This window comes from Dermacentor silvarum, chromosome 8 (genome assembly GCF_013339745.2).
Source record: "Dermacentor silvarum isolate Dsil-2018 chromosome 8, BIME_Dsil_1.4, whole genome shotgun sequence".
NCBI lineage: Eukaryota > Metazoa > Arthropoda > Arachnida > Ixodida > Ixodidae > Dermacentor > Dermacentor silvarum.
In genome coordinates this window covers 123,892,785-123,911,438 of record NC_051161.1, presented here as the reverse complement: position 1 = coordinate 123,911,438, position 18,654 = coordinate 123,892,785, and the positions used below count along the sequence as shown (strand labels likewise).

The following is an 18,654-nucleotide window of genomic DNA, read 5'->3' as shown; positions in this document are numbered from 1 at the left end:
TTGCAGTGAACGTCAGGCGCCCGAAAGTTGCCGGTATCGCAAGTACAAGTGCCACAATTGCGGTGAGCAAGGTCACTTGTGCATAAAGTGTAGACAGAGCACAGGCAGACCGAAGGCGCTGAATGCAGTCGATTGCCGGGAAGACGATTCCGACGGAGATCAAGAAATATACAGTATGACAATAAATAAGTCTGCCTACTATGTCACTGTTCACATGGAAGAACAAGCCATAAGAATGCAAATTGACACAGGGGCTTCCGTCGCCGTCATGCCCAAGTCTGTTTTTCAGGGCAAGTTTCCACACTTGACGGTCAAGAAAGCGACTGTTCCTTTAAAGGGCAACTCCGGCGATTTTTCGATGTCAACGGATGTCGATGAAATTCGCTGGGTCTGTTCCTCTGAATACATCCGCCATGTCCTAAAAAAAGCAGGCTTGTGAGTTGCACAGGTTTTTTACAAATGAATTTAATTTATTGCCTCGAGCACCCTACATTACCTCCTCCTCAGTTATAGGCCACATTGTGTATGACGTCAGGAATAGTCCACGCAGAGCATGCCGGGATAATGCAGACGACAGCGACGAGAGCGTGCAGGAGTCGACGATCGTGAGCTAGTGCTTGGCGTGAGATGTTGCTGTCGCGAGAAGTTGCATCCACATGGAATCCATGTGGATGGGCAAGTGATGCGGGGTGGCAAGCGGTGTTGCGTTGTTGGCTGCACGAACTTCAGCCCTCGCCATCCGCAAACACAGTTTGAGCCGATGCCGATCGCGTTCGGCCGAGGTTAGGCCTATCACAGTGGCCGAGTTCGTGCGTCTGCTGCTGGCGGACCAGACCCACTGATATGAAGCTAATTAAGCTATTAGGATGAGGAAAGCTGCTTCTGTACAGTTTTGACCATACGGATTTGAAATAAACCATTCCTCATTTCGTACAGTGCACACACAAAAAGCTAGAAGCGACAACACGACGCGCGATCAACATCCGCATACGTTGCCGTTTTCGAATGCGGCCAGTCGCATGCACTCGCCGGCGCTTCCCTAAATGAAATATGACTACGCAAATCCATGGGTGTATTATTGCCTATTGCTATGCTAACTAATTATTTAGCTTACGAGGTGCACTGTTTGCCTCGTATCCCAAATGGGCAGCAAGCGGAGGCCCCTTCGATACAGCATGCGTAAACAACCATCTCGTTCAGCTGCCAACGATGTCATACTTCATGACATCGGCGTTTCCGCGAGAAAACTATACAGTCTCTAAATGAACGATCATACGCGCAATGTCCCAATCTATGTCTAGTTTACGGAACACCAATTGTGTGCATGAAGAGAATACGAAGAATGATAAGCAGGCTGCACAACGCTTGCCTACTATACGGTCTCCCGATCGCTGTTTCCGAAGGTGTCTGGTCGCACGTATCAGCGCGACCCAGAGTGATGTAACGGTGCTTATATGCACAATATCTACGTGTTTTGATATGTTCTGACATTAATTGATGTCACCGATGAGCGGGTATCTCAAGCGAACGACGTACGAGTGGTCGCTGTACCTGCAGATGTAAACAAATGCACCGGTCGGCGCTTTGGACTGTCAGCGGCGTTCTTGTGGGATACAAATGCGGAAAGTCGTGCTCCACATTTTACAGTGAGCAGGCGAAGCGGTTCCCTGAGAGGGGTAAAACACCTAAAATAGCAAGCAGCGCGTATATCAGTGGTTAGGGCTACCCTTGGTCCTCATGTCGCAGCGCGGTATGTTGCGCATGGGTGCTGGCTTTAGTGGTGGAGGACGGCGATTCGTGGCTATTGAATTCGTCTGAATCATAACTGTCACTGTTTGACAGATCCGAATAGGTGGTGCAGCTTGCAATGTAACCCGAAGGTCCCCGAAAGTCCGGCGCGGTCACGAATAAGCTGAGCGTCTGCTCTTCGCCGGTTTCGTTCGCCCCGCGGGCGAGACCGGCGTGCGTTGCGCGCCTTCCCCGCCGGGGATACATTCGTGACGTCACAGGCAGAGGTTCGTGCACTCGGCTGCTTGCTCAGGTTTCGGTTTCGTTTTTGCGCTTTTCTGCTTATTTAAAATTATTTTCGAATTTGCGGTACAATTCTCCTATCAGGTGCGTCACAGAAGGATCTCGGGAAGCTAAATATTTTATTAGCTCGACACGGTCAAAAAATCGCCGGAGTTGCCCTTTAAGGACATACACAGGGAAACTGGTGCCGGTCGTAGGATCGGTGAACGTGTGAGTCGAGCATGTGATCAAACTGAGATTTTACCTGTGCTGATAATAGATGACTGTGGACGAGAGTTGCCATGTCTGCTTGGTCGTAACTGGCTGAGAAAGCTTAAATTGAACTGACAGGAAGTTCAAGCTTTACAGCAAGACGATGACGTGAATGAAATAAACAAGAAATTTGAGGCCGTGTTTTCACCACAGATTGGATTGATAACGGGCTACAAAGCACAAGTTCATTTGAAGCCAAACAGCAAGCCAGTATTTTGCAAGGCCCGTTCCGTCCCTTTTGCGTTGAGGCGAGTTGTATCCGAGGAACTGGACGCCTTAGAACAGACTGGGTATTAAAAAAAAAGGTCCCAAGAAGTGATTGGGCAACTCCTTTGGTGGTGATACCTAAAGATGGAAGTGCAGAAGTGCGGTTGTGCGGTGACTACAAGGTCATGGTGAACCCGGTGCTTCTGACTGAGCATTACCCTCTTCCTTTGCCAGAAGATTTGTTCGCAATGTTAGCAGGCTCAGCGGTATTCTGTGTTCTTGACCTTGCTACCGCTTACCAACAAGTGGAGCTTAAGGAACATGCGAAGGCGATTTTAACTGTAAACACACACCAAGGTCTTTACCAATACCAGAGGCTTCCTTACGGCATCGCAAGTGCTCCTGCCATATTCCAGTCGCTCATGGACGGTCTTCTAAAAAGTATCCCTCAAGTAGGGTGCTACATTGATGATGTCACCATTGGAGGTTCGAATGCGAATGAATGTCGGCAAAAACTGGAAGAGGTGTTGACACGGTTACAGGATCACAATGTGATGCTGCGCATGGAAAAATGCAAGCTCTTTTGCAGCGAAGTCTACATGGGCCACGGAATTTCAGCGGAGGGAATCAAGCCACTGGGATCGAAGGTAAGGGCGATTAAGGATGCACCCGAGCCCACGAATACTACGGAGCTGAAATCTTTCCTTGGAATGGTAACATTCTACTCCAAGTTCCTGTCGAACTTGCCGACCGTTGCTGCGCCGCTCTACGAGCTCCTGAAGAAGGGCAAGCGTTGGAATTGGACAGGCGAGTGTGTCCTCGCGTTTTGAGAAACGAAGAACTTGCTCTCGACCATTCCGTTACTTGCTTACTATGATCCGAAGCAGCCCTTGGCTATAAGCTGTGATGCTTTGCAGTATGGGCTCGGCGCGGTTCTTTTCCGCATACTTCCAAATGGTATAGAAAAACCTGTTGCTTTTGCGTCCAGGACGCTATCGCAAGCTGAGCGTGGCTATGCCCAGATTGAACGAGAGGCGCTGGCGATAATCTTTGCCCTCAAGAAGTTTCATCGCTACGTATATGGCCGGGAATTCACGTTGTTCACGGACCATCAACCATTGATAGGCATCTTAGGGCCACGCAAGCAGGTTCCATCTTTGGCGGCTGCTCGCATGCAACGATGGGCTTTAATCTTGGCTTCTTATTACGAATTGAGATATCGAAAGTGAGCTCAAATGGAAGTTGCAGACGCGCTGTCCAGACTGCCTATTTCAAGTGAAACCAAGAAGGATGAGACCGATACCCTCTGTCTTTGAGACTACGCCACTGAGGGCTAAGGATGTTGATAAAGCGAGCAAGTATGACGCGACGCTCAGCAAGGTCTACCGATATACATTGGAAGGATGGCCAGCACAAGCCAAAGACACTGAACTTGTACCGTACTATAACAGACGCGCGGAGCTATCACTGGAAGCAGGATGCGTCACATGGGGGAAGTCGTGTTATTGTGCCAACAAAGTTGCACGACGCGGTATTGGGACTGTTGCACGCAGAACACCCTGGGGCGTCATGCATGAAGATGCTCGCACGTAGCCTGCTATGGTGGCCAGGACTAAACAAAGACATAGAAATAGCGGTAAAATGTGCAGCATTTGCCAAGAGATGCAAAACAGTGCTCCCCGCTCTCCTCTCGAGCCATGGCCGTTTCCCGCCCGCTGCTGGCAGAGAGTGCATGTGGATTTTTTTTTACTTTGAAAAAACTACATTCCTCTTGTGCGTAGACTCGTTTTCAAAGTGGATCGAAGTGTTTCCTATGCGTACAACTACAGCCACGAAGACTATCGAGCGTTTGCGTAGTCTGTTTGCTGCTTACGGATTTCCTGAACTGATTTCTGATAATGGCCCTCAGTTTTCGTCGCAGGAGTTCCAGGATTTCCTCGATGCCTGTGGCATCCGACGCACGTACAGCCCGCCATACCATCCGGAATCCAACGGGGCTGCTGAAAGGTTGGTGCAAACTGTTAAGAGGAGCCTTCGCAAGCAGTTGATGCACGACAAGAAAGGAGGTAACTGCAGACCAATGCGGTCGAGACTGGACGATTTCTTGCTGGCGTATCGGACAACACCAAACAAGACAACAGGCAAGTGCCCGGCCGAACTGTTTCTGAAACGAATGCCGCGCACGAAACTGTCATTACTGAGGCCATCGTTTCGGGATTACATGCAGACCAAGCAAGAAGTGGTAAAACGGCAGCAAGACCGACGGAGATCGACTTTCCGTTTATTCATGGAAGGAGACTGGGTATACGTGAAGACGGTCAGGCACGAGAAGGTTTCATGGACGGAAGGGCGTGTAGTGCGGCTAGTCAGCCCTGTGACCTATCTGGTAGAGACTCAGAACACAGCCCGGCACGTTCATGTTGACCATTTGCGCTCACGCAGTTGTTTCCAATATGCAGGATGTGACATTGGGGCAGAGGCCTCGAGACCACCCGGGACCACGGACCTTGTACGTCATCAGGAGGCCGCCCACACCGCACCCCAGCAGGCGCATCATGAGGCGGACACGGCATTACCTCCCCTTCCGGATGACGCAACAACCCCGGACCCGCCACCACCAGACGGGCAGGAATTGCAACTGCCCGCTGCGGACAACGAACATCCTCGGACGCAAGCGGATGCATCTTCCGTCTCCCCGTCAACCCTGGGCCGGTATTTTGTAGCGATGCCTTTAAAGTAATAATGACTTTTTGCGCTTATCGCGCTTTGTGAATGGTCAGAGCGACGGTCCGCTCACGATATCAACGTTGATAACGCGAGCGGACCGTCGCTCTGACCACTGACAAAGCGCGATAAGCGCGAAAAGGCATTATTACTTTAAAGGCATCGCTGCACAACACCGGCCCTGCGCAGAAGCCAGCGTGCCCGCAAACCACCAGACCGATATGCCTCCCGCGATTTCCGTCACTGGAGCCAATTAATAAAGACTATGATCTGGGGGGGGGGGGGGGAGGAATGTGATAACGTCAAGCGCTGACGCGCCACTGCGTTATCGCGGGCCCTGATATCAGCCGCGGATAAGCAACCGCTGCCTATAAAAGTGTGTCAACCGAATAAACGCATACACCTTGTTCTGCACCTGCCACGGCTGTTTCTTTGAGTATGGCTGCTCGGCTACTGGGCTGCCGCACGCTACTACACATACAGCTGATGAAAGGACAGACGAAACATAAACCTCGCAATGAATCGCTTGATGTAACCAGTGTCACACTCTTTTATTTTTCTTAGGCGGAAACGGCGTTTTGCAAGGGGAGCCAGAACAAATTCTGCGGAGCAGGCTGTGCCGCAGAGTACTCAAGTTGATCCAGGAATGCAAAATCAAGATACCACTGCTTGCCTGGGCTTCGATGACACACTTCTAAGTGATTCGGAATCACCAGAGATGCCTCTTGCACCCATCAGTGATGATGACCCTCAGCCTTCGGCAGTACCTTCTGAAAGACTAGGACAGGCTCATCCAGTTACACAGGCTGATGCTGTAAGCATACGTTTTTGAAATATCGAATTTGTTTTTGTGTTTACCTGTGATTTCGCTCAAGCTGCCTACATTGAGCATTGTGTTAAATAATTGAGTCTCTTTTATTTTTGCAAACCCCGCAGGCATGCCAAACAGAGCCAGAATGCCTAGGAGACCTGATCATCATCCTGTCAACAACAAACGCGTCTGAGCCATCAACTCAAGTTTCTCACACCGAACAATGTGACAAGGTAAGGTCATCACTACACATTTGCTGGGTTTATCTCATACTGTGGTCTTGGGTTACATCATAATGGTTGTAGCAGTAATTTATCTATAGGCAGACCTCGTATGAACACATTGAAGTAACTATTCCTAGTAATAAAAATATTTAGATCACTCTCATAATGGGTAAAAGCTGCCTTTTGGTGACCGACATGGCCGATGATTTCATAACACTTTATAGCTAATGCCTTCATATGGTAGGTCACATCACCATGCCTGTTGCATTAACTTGCCTGAATTCGTACAAAATGTGGTGATAGGCATCATTTATCGCCACTAAAACGAAGTTCTCGCCCGTCATGCAGCCACCACTTGCGACTCTTATTGAAGCACAGATGTATGTAAGAATATTTTATCCCATGACGTACCATTGTTAATGAAGCAACAATAATGCATGGGCTTGCTACACCGATCAATGACGTGGGCCTTTATATACGACCTCCTACGCCCATGAAGAATAGCCACTTATAAGCAACTTTATTTTCTTAAAATTATCATTACAAGTATAGAATTAATAAATATGGCCTGAAAGTGCAGCTTACTGCATGCATGTTTGCTAAACAGCCTACCTACTCATATTTGTGCTGATTGTGTGAAGCCAAGAGCAGCGGCAAGTACACGTGAAGTGCAGCCTGTAAGCCAACTTGTCAAAAAAGTTGTCGCAGTTTCACCTGAAAGGCGAAGCATCAATTGCGATAGCAAATTTGTAGAGAGCTATACGGAGTAATGGTAGTAGCTTTATGAGCTGTATAAACTTTGACATGCAGCAGCACCGGCAACACGCAGAACTGTTGTCGACGCCGTCGGCGTTTTGCCCGCGTTCGCGCAAAATGCGTGCGGCGTTAGCGACTGTTGCCGGAGCCTCTTATATAAATAGGCAGTAGTAGTAGTAGTAGTAGTAGTGATTTTATTGAAGAAGAAAGTGACGCTTATTTCTGCTGCCCAATAGGGAGCACGGCGCAGCGTGCTCCCTATTTGCCACTCTGGCATCCGGGTGGACGATTGTGAGCAGTTTTTTCAGGCGCTGCCTTGAAAAATCTGAGGAAGCGACTGCTCGTGTGAGCGGCACTTCAGGATGGTGGGCGGTTTTGGCGAGGGTATCCGCTGCCTCATTACCGGCTATTCCCACATGGGAAGTCAGCCAATGAAATGAGATGGTGACCCCCGCGGCAGCCAATGCCGAGAACTTCGAGCTGAGCAGGGCCCCCGTAAGCCCTGATCGGCGGTGGTTGATTAGGCTCTGGAGCGCTGGCTTCGAGTCGCAGAGCACTGCCACCGGTTGCCCAGGAGGGTCCTCAGCCAGGACATCGGCGGCTAGGTGAAGCCCTGCTAGTTCTGCCGCGGTGGAGCTCGCGGCAAAGGGGATCCGACATTGTCTGTGGACCACCCTAGCCGGGATGGTGCAGGCTGCAGCGGCCGATCCGTTCGCCAGGACTGATCCATCTGTGTAGACCAGCAGACTTCCTTCCAGATCCTCGTGGAGTTTGCAGGCTGCAGCCTGTTGCAGTGCTGCAGCTGGTGTCTGTCGTTTATGCGCTCCACTAAGCGAGAGGTGGACGTCCGCTCGTCGATGGTGTGGTGGAGGCAGCACGATTGTCACAGGAGGGTCCGTGATCATCTGCTCGTACAGCTGGCACAGACCTCCCATCCGTGAGGACGGCTGGCTGTGGAGTCTAGCCAGCAGGTCTCCGCCATCCGGAGCACGATGAAGGTGGTCAATGTGCCCCAGGGCGCGTTCAAGCATCCTCAGCGAGAGTGGCCATTCACCAGCCTCTGCCAGCGTTGCAGCGACCGGTGAATACTTTGGGAGCCCTAGGATACTCCTAATAGCACCTCTGTGCAGACCCTCCAGCTGCTCTCTCCTGGCCGGTGTGAGGTTGACCAATGGAAGGGCATACAAGAGCACGGACGTTGCTGCGGCCTGGTTCAGCCGCAGCGCCCACTTTGTGTTGCAGCCACGGCCATGTTGCTGCAGCTTGCTGACAGCTCCTTGGACGCGGCGCACCTTGGTAGTGGCGGCTTTGGCTGCAGGAATCCACGTGAGCCGGTGGTCAATGGCGAGCCCCAGGTAAGTGACCATTTGCTGCCAAGGTAGGGCACGGCCAGCAATCTTCAGCTGCTTTGTGTAGCATCGAGCTGAGGCCAGTGGATGAATCAGCATGGCCTCGGTCTTGGCTGTGGAGACGGTGAGGCCTATGCTACCAAGGAATTCGGTCACCGCATCTAGTGCCCGTTGTAGCGAGAACCGAATGAATGGCATGAACTTCCTCGGCCCCCGGGTCCAGAGTGCCACGTCGTCGGCATAAATGGAGCAGCGAACAGGGAATCGTGGGTCCACCGGGAGAGATGCGGGTAGGCCCGTGAGAGCCATGTTGAACAGGAAAGGGCATCGATCCCTGTGGGACGCCAGTCGTGATATCCCTGGGCTCGCTGAGTTCCTGTCCAACGCGCACCCGGAAGGTTCTGTCGGTCAGGAATGCGGAAATGGAGCGTCTGAGGCAGCCGCTCAGGCCGAGGCGGTCTAGGCAGGCCTCGATGAACGCGTGTGGAAGTCCGTCAAAGGCACTCTTGACGTCCAGAAGCACCAACATTGCCACGTCCACCGTGGCTTTGGCATCCTCCAGGGTGGCCACCACATCGGATGTAGAGTGTGCCGTGCAGCGTTGGCACCTGAAGCCTGACTGCTGCTCCGGGAAGTACTGGAGTTGGGCCGCAATCCATTCTAGGCGTGCCTGTGCCACCCTTTCCATCGCCTTGCAGGCGGCTGAAGTGAGGGACACCGGCCTATATGAGAATAGGGCTATGGCAGGCTTCCGGGATTTCAAGATTGGTGTCACCACTGCAACCACCCAGCTCTCCGGGAAGACACCAGTGTCCCAGATGGTGTTGAAACGCTCGAGGAGCCGCTCCTTCTCGGCATCAGCCAAGTTGCGCAGCATTTGGAATGTGATTCTGTCAGCTCCCGGAGTACTGCGTCGCCTGGTCTGATCGAGTGCCGCCTTCAACTCGTACACGCGGATTGGTTCGCTGCACAGTGCCTGTATTTGTGCAGCCACCCAGTCCGCATGATGGCAGGATGGGATTGATAGGGCGGCTGCCTCTGGAGGTGGTGCCTGCAGGGCTGGGGGTCTGGCCGCGAACTGGTCCGCGAGAAGCTCGGCCAGGTTACCTGCGCTGACGCCCATGTGGACCGCTACGGACAGTACCTGGCGATGTGCACGGGGCGCCAACAGGAGTGACGTCAGGAGGCGCCAGGCTTGTGGTACGCTGAGAGAGCGGTTGATGGAACAGCAAACGCCCTGCCAGCTCTGATTTCGGCGTCGCCGAGCATGACGCCTGCAGACGGTGTCTACACGGCGGAACGCTGTCCAGTGTTCCGGTCGAGAGGTGCGCAGTGCTATGCGCTCTGCGCGGCGCCTCGCGGCTCGCAGTTTTAGGTGCTGGATGTCCGGGACTGGCTGGCCCACCTGAGCCGTGGAAAGGATGGTGGCCGCTTTTGCACTGTCTGCTACCAGCTGGAGAAAGGTCCCGGAGTCAGCATCTTTCTGGCAGTGCTTGCGAAAGGCCCTCCAGTCGACAGTGAGGCACTCCCTACTCCTAGCGGTCTTGCCTCTGAACGGGTTGAGCAGGAGAGGAAAATGGTCTGACCCCCAGCTGTCCGCAAGCGGTGCCCACGTGTAGTTACAGCCCTCCGTTGCCAGGCTGACAGCGACCGTGCCACTGGTGTTTGTATTATTGCGAGCCACGTCTGGATAAAGTGCAGATTCTGGGTAAAAGCAAGGAGGCCACGGCACGCGAGTTTAAGTTAGAGGCCTCTCATATTAAGGCACGTGGGCCATCATATATCAGTGATACATCAGTTTCTCTCTTGCAAGCGGAAAATTTTTTTTGATAAATGGCTGTGATTTGCACGATGCGCGTATGATGTTTTTTCTGTATGCTGATCATGTCTGTGCATAGATTATAAATGAAACAAGAAATGAATAAACAGTCGAAAGTTGGCGCTCCCCTTGACCTCGTCCCTCCTTCATTATTTGCGCTTAGCGACCATATGGTCAAAGGCATAACAGATTGACCAGCTATGAAGACATTTCTGAACATGATCTGCGCTTCAAGATAGCTGTATCACTCTGTGCATAGGCTGGCTAGACTGGCTACATTGTTCTTAAAATAGTCACTTAGAAGTTTCTAAAAAATTTGCTTATTAAGGCAGTATTTGAAATGTTTTCTGTTGCTTTTGTAGGTCACTGGGACTGATGCAAGCTGGAAGATGAAGTGTGAATTCTTTGAATTTGAGACACTTAAGCAAAAGGAGACTGCTTTGCGAGATATATGCGGAGTCACCATACAGGTCTTTAGTCTTTTGCTCAATGTTCTGCCACAGCCCAGCTACTGAAGCACAGACTTGACCCGTGAGGACAAGCTTTGTCTTTTCTTGGCCAAGCTTAAGCTTGGGATAAGCTTCAGTGATTTAGCTGTGATTTCCGGAATGGCTGCATCAGCTGCATCCAGTTCATTTATAAAAACACTCGACATACTTAGCGCATCCTTGAAGGAGTGGATATTTGTGCCACCGAGTGCTATCATCAAGCATTGCATGCCACAGCCATTCAAAGATGATTACCCAGATTGTACATTTATTGTCGACTGCACAGAAGTTCGAGCTGAAATGTCATCAAAGTCCAACTGCCAGCACATACTCTACTCTAATTACAAGGGAGGCTATTCATTGAAGGTCCTTGTTGGTATAATTCCAAACGGAATGATAGCCTTCATGTCAGCGGTATATGGTGGGCATCAGACTGATTCCTTTATTACCCAGGACTATGGTTTTCTGAACCGTGTACAAGAAGGCGACATTATCTTGAGCGATAAAGGTTTTCTGCGTATCTGGACAGACGTGAAGGACAAAGGTGGTGTCATTTTGATGCCTCCCTTTAATTCGGGAGGTGGCCAACTTTCTCAAGAAGACATGGATGCAACATATAAAATTGCATCTGTGCGTATCCATGTCGAGCGGGTTATTCGCAGACTGAAAGTATACAGGATCCTGCGCAACACAGTTCCCTTGAATTTGGTGCCGCACATGGACAAAGTGTTCTCGGTATGTGCTGCCTTGGTCAACATGCAGCCACCAATAATTCGAAAGAAAGAATGAGTGCATGGTTTGTAATACTTCGCAAGCGAGTTTTGCATGCAAAGGGAATTTACCACATAAATCAAGATTACCAGTGTTATGTCTTGCACACATGCTAGTGGAGTCATCATCGTCATTAGCCTATATTTATGTCCACTGCAGGACGAAGGCCTTTCCCTGTGATCTCCAATTACCCATGTCTTGCACTAGCTGATTCCAACTTGCGGCCTGAAAATTTCCTAACTTCATCGCCCCACCTAGTTTTCTGCCATCCTCGACTGCGCTTCCTTCTCTTGGTATCTATTCTGTAACTCTAATGCTCCACCGGTTATCCATCCTACGCAATACATGGCCTGCTCAGCTCCATTTTTTCCCTAGGTGAGTATAAAGCCACAAACGTGGCATCGTAATGCACCGGCACATTTCCGTTTCTAAATTTTCAACGATGTCTCATGTAGTTCATTCATCTGTGAGGCGTTTTTAGTTGTGTGCTGGGTGCACAGCATGATTGAGTTAGGTTGTTGTGCCCTGCAATATTACTATATCTCTACTGTATACACAATTGTTTTTGTTTGCATATATATGGCTTATGCCTTCAATAAAGATTTCATTTACCAGTGCAGTCACCCTGTCCTTCTCTAACCGCTGCCAGATATTGTACCTCGAACCCCGAGGTGGACATTGAACAAAACTAGCCAGCTTGTCATCTGCTATCCTCTTAACCCTCTTGAAAATCACATTGCGTGTTCCTTGATGTATTGTTTTTCAGGTATTGGCAAGCTTCTAGAATAGACAAACAATGGGATAATTGGCTCTACGTTTTTATTTTTGTCATAGGAAAGAACGTTTTATGAAATGCTATAACCTGTAGAATTCCAAGCACAGTGCATTCTTGCAATGCTAAATATGTGTAGTAATGTGATTTGTAAGACAAAAGCAAATGTTTATGTGACTTGATTAATAAAACTATGCCACGCGCAGGTAGCAAATGTAAAATGGCATCCGCAACCACATATTTGCACTAAAAATACTGCATGTAAGCATGGTATGTTGCCCAGCATCATAAGTTCATGTCACCACATTTTTATTGATTTCACATAAATTCATGACACCTCATTTTTATTGATTTCACATATTTCAAACTAAACGCATAAAGGTAAGTACATTCAGAAACATTAAAATTGCATTAAGACATAGCATACAAAAGCAACTGCGCTGTCCAAAACAGCAATAAAATATTGAATATAGACTAGATACATAGTAAAATCAAACAGGCACTGTACTTTCATTTTCAAAGCTTTGGCCCACTGAACAGGTAGTAACATAAGCATAAACACATATTATTCGAGTTTTTATACCTGGATGGTCCAACCAGGTATAAACTTTTAAAATACCACAAATAATAAAATAGATAACTGAACATGTTTTCTCCTGCCACGTGAGGCCACTAAACATTGCATGTAGGCTAGACACGTTACCATATTGGAGACACTGTATTCATATTTTCAAAGCTGTGGCATAGCCACTCCATCTCAACCGGTATTAATGTAGACCTAAGCACTATATGGATGCTGTACACCTTATAAACATCAGAAATTATAAAATAAATACTAAAGTTTTCTACAGGACAGTGTGACACAACTATATTGTATGTAGACTAGACTCACAAATCTTTATGAAGGCACTGTATTCACATTTTCAAAACTCAGGCATGGCCCATGCCAACTCGTAGGTAGTGACAATAGAAAACACACTATCACACTTCGTCTACCAGCATGCAGCAAACCAAAAAACATCACACATGACAGAAATAAATAAATGCATGTTTCATCCAGAATTGCGTAGCACTAAAATATTGCTTGTAGACTAAACACACCACACATACAAATTAAAATAAAGGCACTGCACTTTCGAATCTCTGAAAACAAATGACTGTACTTTAGAACATTCCAACTTTTAAAGTGCATATACCCTAAGCATTTTTTAAAGCGAACTGAAAATATCACATTGTGAGAACATAAACATTTTGCGGACATGATGCCAGCAATACTTCACAGAATACCTCTTTAAAATTGTGGACCTAAAAAGGAAAACTCACGCAATGGAAACAGTTAAAATAATATAAAACAGAGCAGGCACAAAGAATTTGAAATAAAAATACTCCATTTTAGGGATGAGCTCCCACAAAAACGTTTCATCCCTCTTTACAGCCACTATTACACACTGATCTTGACTGTACACAAAGAGCAAAGCTTTCTGCAAATTAAGAACATACATTTGGACCTGCAACTGAGTGTAGTATTGATGTGACTTTCATAATTCAATTATGTCATCAATGAATATCAAATATGGAAGCTCACAATACCGTTCTTCGTATCTGATAAATGGTGCATCCTTGAATTTATACATGCACTTGATTTCAATCAGGACAGTCTCATTAGCCAGCTGTACAAGTCCGTCGGGGCTGCAGCACAGCTAAGGTTGCTCAGGAAGAACCACCAGTCCAGTCTAGAGAATACAGATATGACAATGAGGTTTGGGAATAACGCTATATGCAGAATATAATTTGTGCGCCTTCAGTGCTTTACATAAAAGGAAGGAGTCCTACCTGCACAATTCTTGTTCCAAGCCTTCTCTCCAGGTCCTCTCGTGCTGTGCCTTCAGTTGTAATTCCTGCAATGATATATTTTGACAGTACAATACAAAATCAGTACTAATGGTTTTGTGTATAACCCAATAAAGGCACTTCAGACTAGCCAAGGCCAAAATTATTCTTTCCATTTCGGTATTGTGAAGTGAAAAACGCACCATAGCACATGGCAGCACTCTTGTAGGAGCTGGATTTCAGGAGTTGCTGAGCAGCTTTCTGAAGCCCTTTGTCATCCCTTTTTGTCCGAATCAGGTGTGCTTTGGTACTGCTGATGCGAAGCCTCCTCTCCTGATGCCATCTGCATATTGTGAAACATGAAATATGTCACTCCAGCCCATTGTGTGCACTCCAACTCTAAAATTTAATTCCTTACATACCGTGTACAGCTTGATTGCCCTTGTGTCAATAAAGCTAATTGACATGGATTTTGCTCAAGAGTGACCTTTTCTTGATACTTTTCTCTGTGATCACTTTTCATTTCCACCAAAAAATCTCTTTTCTGGGTTGTCCCATCCTCCATCACATTCAGAAGATGGTGCACAGGCCGGTGTGACATTTGTTTGAGAAGTTTCTCAAGGGTGTCTTTCTCTGCGGCCTTTGATACCTGCTCAACAACAGTGTCGAGAACCTCTCTGCAAGTAAGCTCATCAGCACTGAGCTGCATCAACTCGAGTACTTCCTTTAGGGGGCAGTCAACCTCGGGGTAGCTCATCAGTGTTGTTCTTGGCAAAATTTTGATGTCTGGAGCTGTTGATTTCTTACCTGGTGCACAGATTAAGAGACAACAGGTAGCATATATTGACACATTTTGGTTCCAATTTTGATGTGTACATAAAGTCAGTTTATTATTATAAAACTCAACACTAAGATACCTTAAGGTCTGACTAGACTGAGCATAGCAAAAGAAATGTTCTAAATTACCCAAAAACTAAATTATATTCCCAATTATAGGTCAGTAACGTGTTTGTACTCTCTAGTCAGAGCCTTTTTCCTACTGTGCGCAAAGGTATTTTTATGTTGCGCCACATTGCTGGTGAATGTTGTCATGCAGCAAACTTACGAGGCACCACTTCTGATAAGTGTTGTGATCTCTGCATCCGGGGCTTTGCGCTGGGCTTTCCCCACTGCTGAGGTCGGCTTGTGCAGCTGTCCTCCTCATAGCTGTTGTTGTAGAGGCATACGGCCACTGCATGCTTGCACTGACCCCGTACACCAGCATTGCAAGTGCACTTGCCGCAGGAAATGCGAAGCTCTCGTTTCAGGGGGCACGACCATGACAGCTGCGAAAAAGGAAACATGCATTGGCCGTTGTTGTACGCATATTAATTTTCTAGCACAAAGACACAGTGAACTAGCTCTTACTGTGTGAGCAGTCATAGCCCTGTTACGCGGTCCACTTTCGATCGCGACCAAGATAAAATTTCTCGACAGCCATTAGCTCTTTCCCGCTGATGGCGCAAATTAACCAATCCCGATTGAAGAACTTGATCGCTATCGAAAGTGCACTGTGTGACTGGGCTATCAATCAAGTTCGCGAAAAAGAAGTGTGACCGTAAAATAGCACATACGGAATCATGATACCGATGTGTGCCATACGTTACCGAAAAAATGACAGGCTAACTGACGGCGTATCGCATATGCGCTTGGATGGGTACGAGTAAGGTTAACTATCTCAACTAAAAGCTGTCACTGCGTCAGGGACGCTTATGAGGTAGCTTTATCTCGGGCCCAACTCCGATGCCGCTTATTTAAGTACATGTAGAACGCGGAAACGCTTTTCTGAGATAACCCCTGAATCAATTTTAATGAAATGTGTTGCAAACGGAATTTAGATTAAGGGCCTGAATTTAAAAAAAAATTAAATATTTCCGCGCCTGTACTTCGATGAATAAGGTACAAGTGCGGCAATATGCAAGTTTGCGAAAAATAGAAGCACGAAGTTTACAAACACGTAGCTCTGCGCCAAGAACAGGTATCGCAGTTGCAACAAACCTCATCACATTTGGTGCAGTAGTTGCCGAGAAAACCGATTTCTCCTTTTTATGTATTTAATTAGGAGCCCCTGAGACCAAAATCGGGAGTGCGCCGTACACACAGCAATCGAAACAAAACAGGAGTGTAATTATGAATGTGCGGAACATTGTGCTTACCTGTAACTCCACGTCGTAAACAACGTCGTCCTTGACTTGCGAAACGCACTGCCCCTTGGCGAGGACGATGTCGTCTCCGACGAACTGCACAGCGTCAACTACATGGCTAATCAGAAGCTGCCCTTTCGCCACATTGCAGCCGCGAAAATAGTTAGTCCACCGCACAGATCTTCTTGAAAGCCGATCTAAGCGTGAACATCGTGCACGTGCGCGCTATGAGACCTGCGCAAACACGTTCAGTGCAGCAGGCAATCGAGGCGGTGTGAAGGAGAGACAGGAGAGGGTGTACACCCGCTCGTTGAGATTTTTCGCCGCATGCGGCGCTCATGCCAGCGCGCCAGCGCCACTCGGCGGTGCCGTTGTTGTCTATAGCGCGCCGGCGCTCCTTCAAGGTGCGCTCTTCCTCTTCGGAGTGAGCGACACGTCTCTTACCCATACCGAGTCCAACGGGCTACTGATGAAGTCGCTAGGGAAATGGTTATGTCAAGAGAGAATGAGACACAGATATTGGTTGGTAGGCTATTAGGTTTTATCACTGACGTTTCGACGCGCATCGTCATGTCATAGACTAGCGTTTGGGGAACACCGTTCATTGCTCCGGCTCATTGTTTTGTCTCTTAGGGCGCCCCGTGTGACAAGGATAGTTTAAGGGCGCGTTACAGGTCCCCGACCCCACAGGGGTATGTGCCATTGAGCTTGGACCCTTGTTGCACTATCACCAGGATCGGCCCACATGACAGGGGTATGTGCCATTGAGCTTGGACCCTTTCTGCGCTATCACTAAGATCGGCCTACTTAATTCTAATGGTTGATCTACGCATCGTTTTGTGCGCGAGCGCGATCCGCCAGAACCTAGACATATACAGCTTCGCTGTCAAAAGTGTAGGTGAGCGTGTGGCGCAAACACGTACATCCTCCCGGTTCGTTTATTAATATCGCGCGAACGTCGATTGCATAGGCAGCATGTCAGCGCCTTATAACAACAAGAACCATTGAGATCGAGAATAGCACGCGCAAGCGCACAAATCACTCTCAAGTGTGAGCGTCGTCTGTGCCGCTGTTCACTCGAAGACTGCAGACGCCTTGGCTTTGTTATCCGTGAGGCCCCATCATTCACCGGCAGTACCTCGTATATGCTGATAAATTACCTTTGTACTATTTCATCATCTTTATTTGATGGCACTAGTGCGGGTTCAGCATAAAAACCAAAACAAAGTGAAAGAGTGCATCGCAGATACTTTATCTTATTCGTACATTCATGGTGTTCTGCTTCACCTACGTTTCACGTAAACAGGATCGTGCAGATAACCTTGCTAGAGCACGTGTCTTCCTGAAGTAAACAGCGTGGCAATGAAAACGCTGGCACTGCTGCGTGCTTTGCGCACATGCGCGTACGATCGCCAACCTCACCGCTTCTCGTCGATATAAGGCGTTGACATACTGGGCGGCAGACGATCGCGCGATTGCACGAGAAATTCCGGAAGCTGTACCTACCGCAGCTCCTCGTTACATGCATATATTATGTCAAAGTTTACAAAATAAAGACAAGGTGGGACACGTTGGTGGCATGTGCGATCAACTGCGTCGTCAGAGCGACATGGCGCTTTCTAGTGGAGCGCATAGAGAACTAGTGCACTGGGAGCTTTAAAGCACGCCGCAAAGGCGTTCAATATATATGCACACCAGACACAGCTACTAGCCTACATGCAACCTTGCAGGCGCCCCCCATTTTTCCGTAGCACACGGTGGCTGGTTATATGTTTCACAGCCGCGTGTGTTTGCGTCTGTGTTTGAACAGCTGTCTCACGTGCTCCTACTGAGTCGCTTTTGCGGAGACGTATTCAAGTTTTTTTTTTTTTTCATCTCTCGCTCTCTCTTTGAAAACCGGATCGATCACGGATGTCTTCCCTAGGTCGTGCGCTTGTGTGAAACCGATCAGCGATAACGGGCACGTCGGACACATCTGCTTGTTTAGCCCTCATCCCAGGTGTTCGTTCTTGGTGGTTGTTTCGATCGCATATCGTTTTATCCGTTTCCACCTTCGGTTAAAGCGCCATGAACACAATCAACATAAATTCTCTCGAAAGGAAAGACGTGGCGCTAGGCACACGAATACAGAGTTTACCCTATTGGCAGTTCATTCTCGCCCTGTATATTATAATAGAGCATGCACCAGATGCGGTTTTGTATAGTTCTTCAGCGCCTATCCCTGAGTCTACATGATGACATATCGATTCGATTGCACAGATGTTCTTCTCGGCTGGTGTATGCGGTTTGAAGCGAGGTTCTCGTTGGTACTGTGTATGTGTTCTATTTCATGAAGATATCCATGATACAACGACATCCTCAGGTACTCCCTATTTGTGCTTTTGTATGCAAATTGAGAACTATCCATCGCTAGCAATGCGATTCCTAAAGCAATATT

General features: G+C 48.2%; 1 long non-coding RNA gene across 1 annotated transcript; it reads right to left on the bottom strand.

The window, feature by feature from the left end:
• Window positions 1-13,839: 13,839 nt before the first annotated feature.
• LOC125947605 (uncharacterized) lies at window positions 13,840-16,594 on the bottom strand. The gene is made up of 5 exons (XR_007468433.1): window positions 16,230-16,594; window positions 15,140-15,359; window positions 14,238-14,377; window positions 14,038-14,102; window positions 13,840-13,937 (listed from the first exon to the last, which is right to left on the bottom strand). It is a non-coding gene; the product is annotated as an uncharacterized LOC125947605 (long non-coding RNA).
• Between the last annotated feature and the right edge of the window lie 2,060 nt (window positions 16,595-18,654).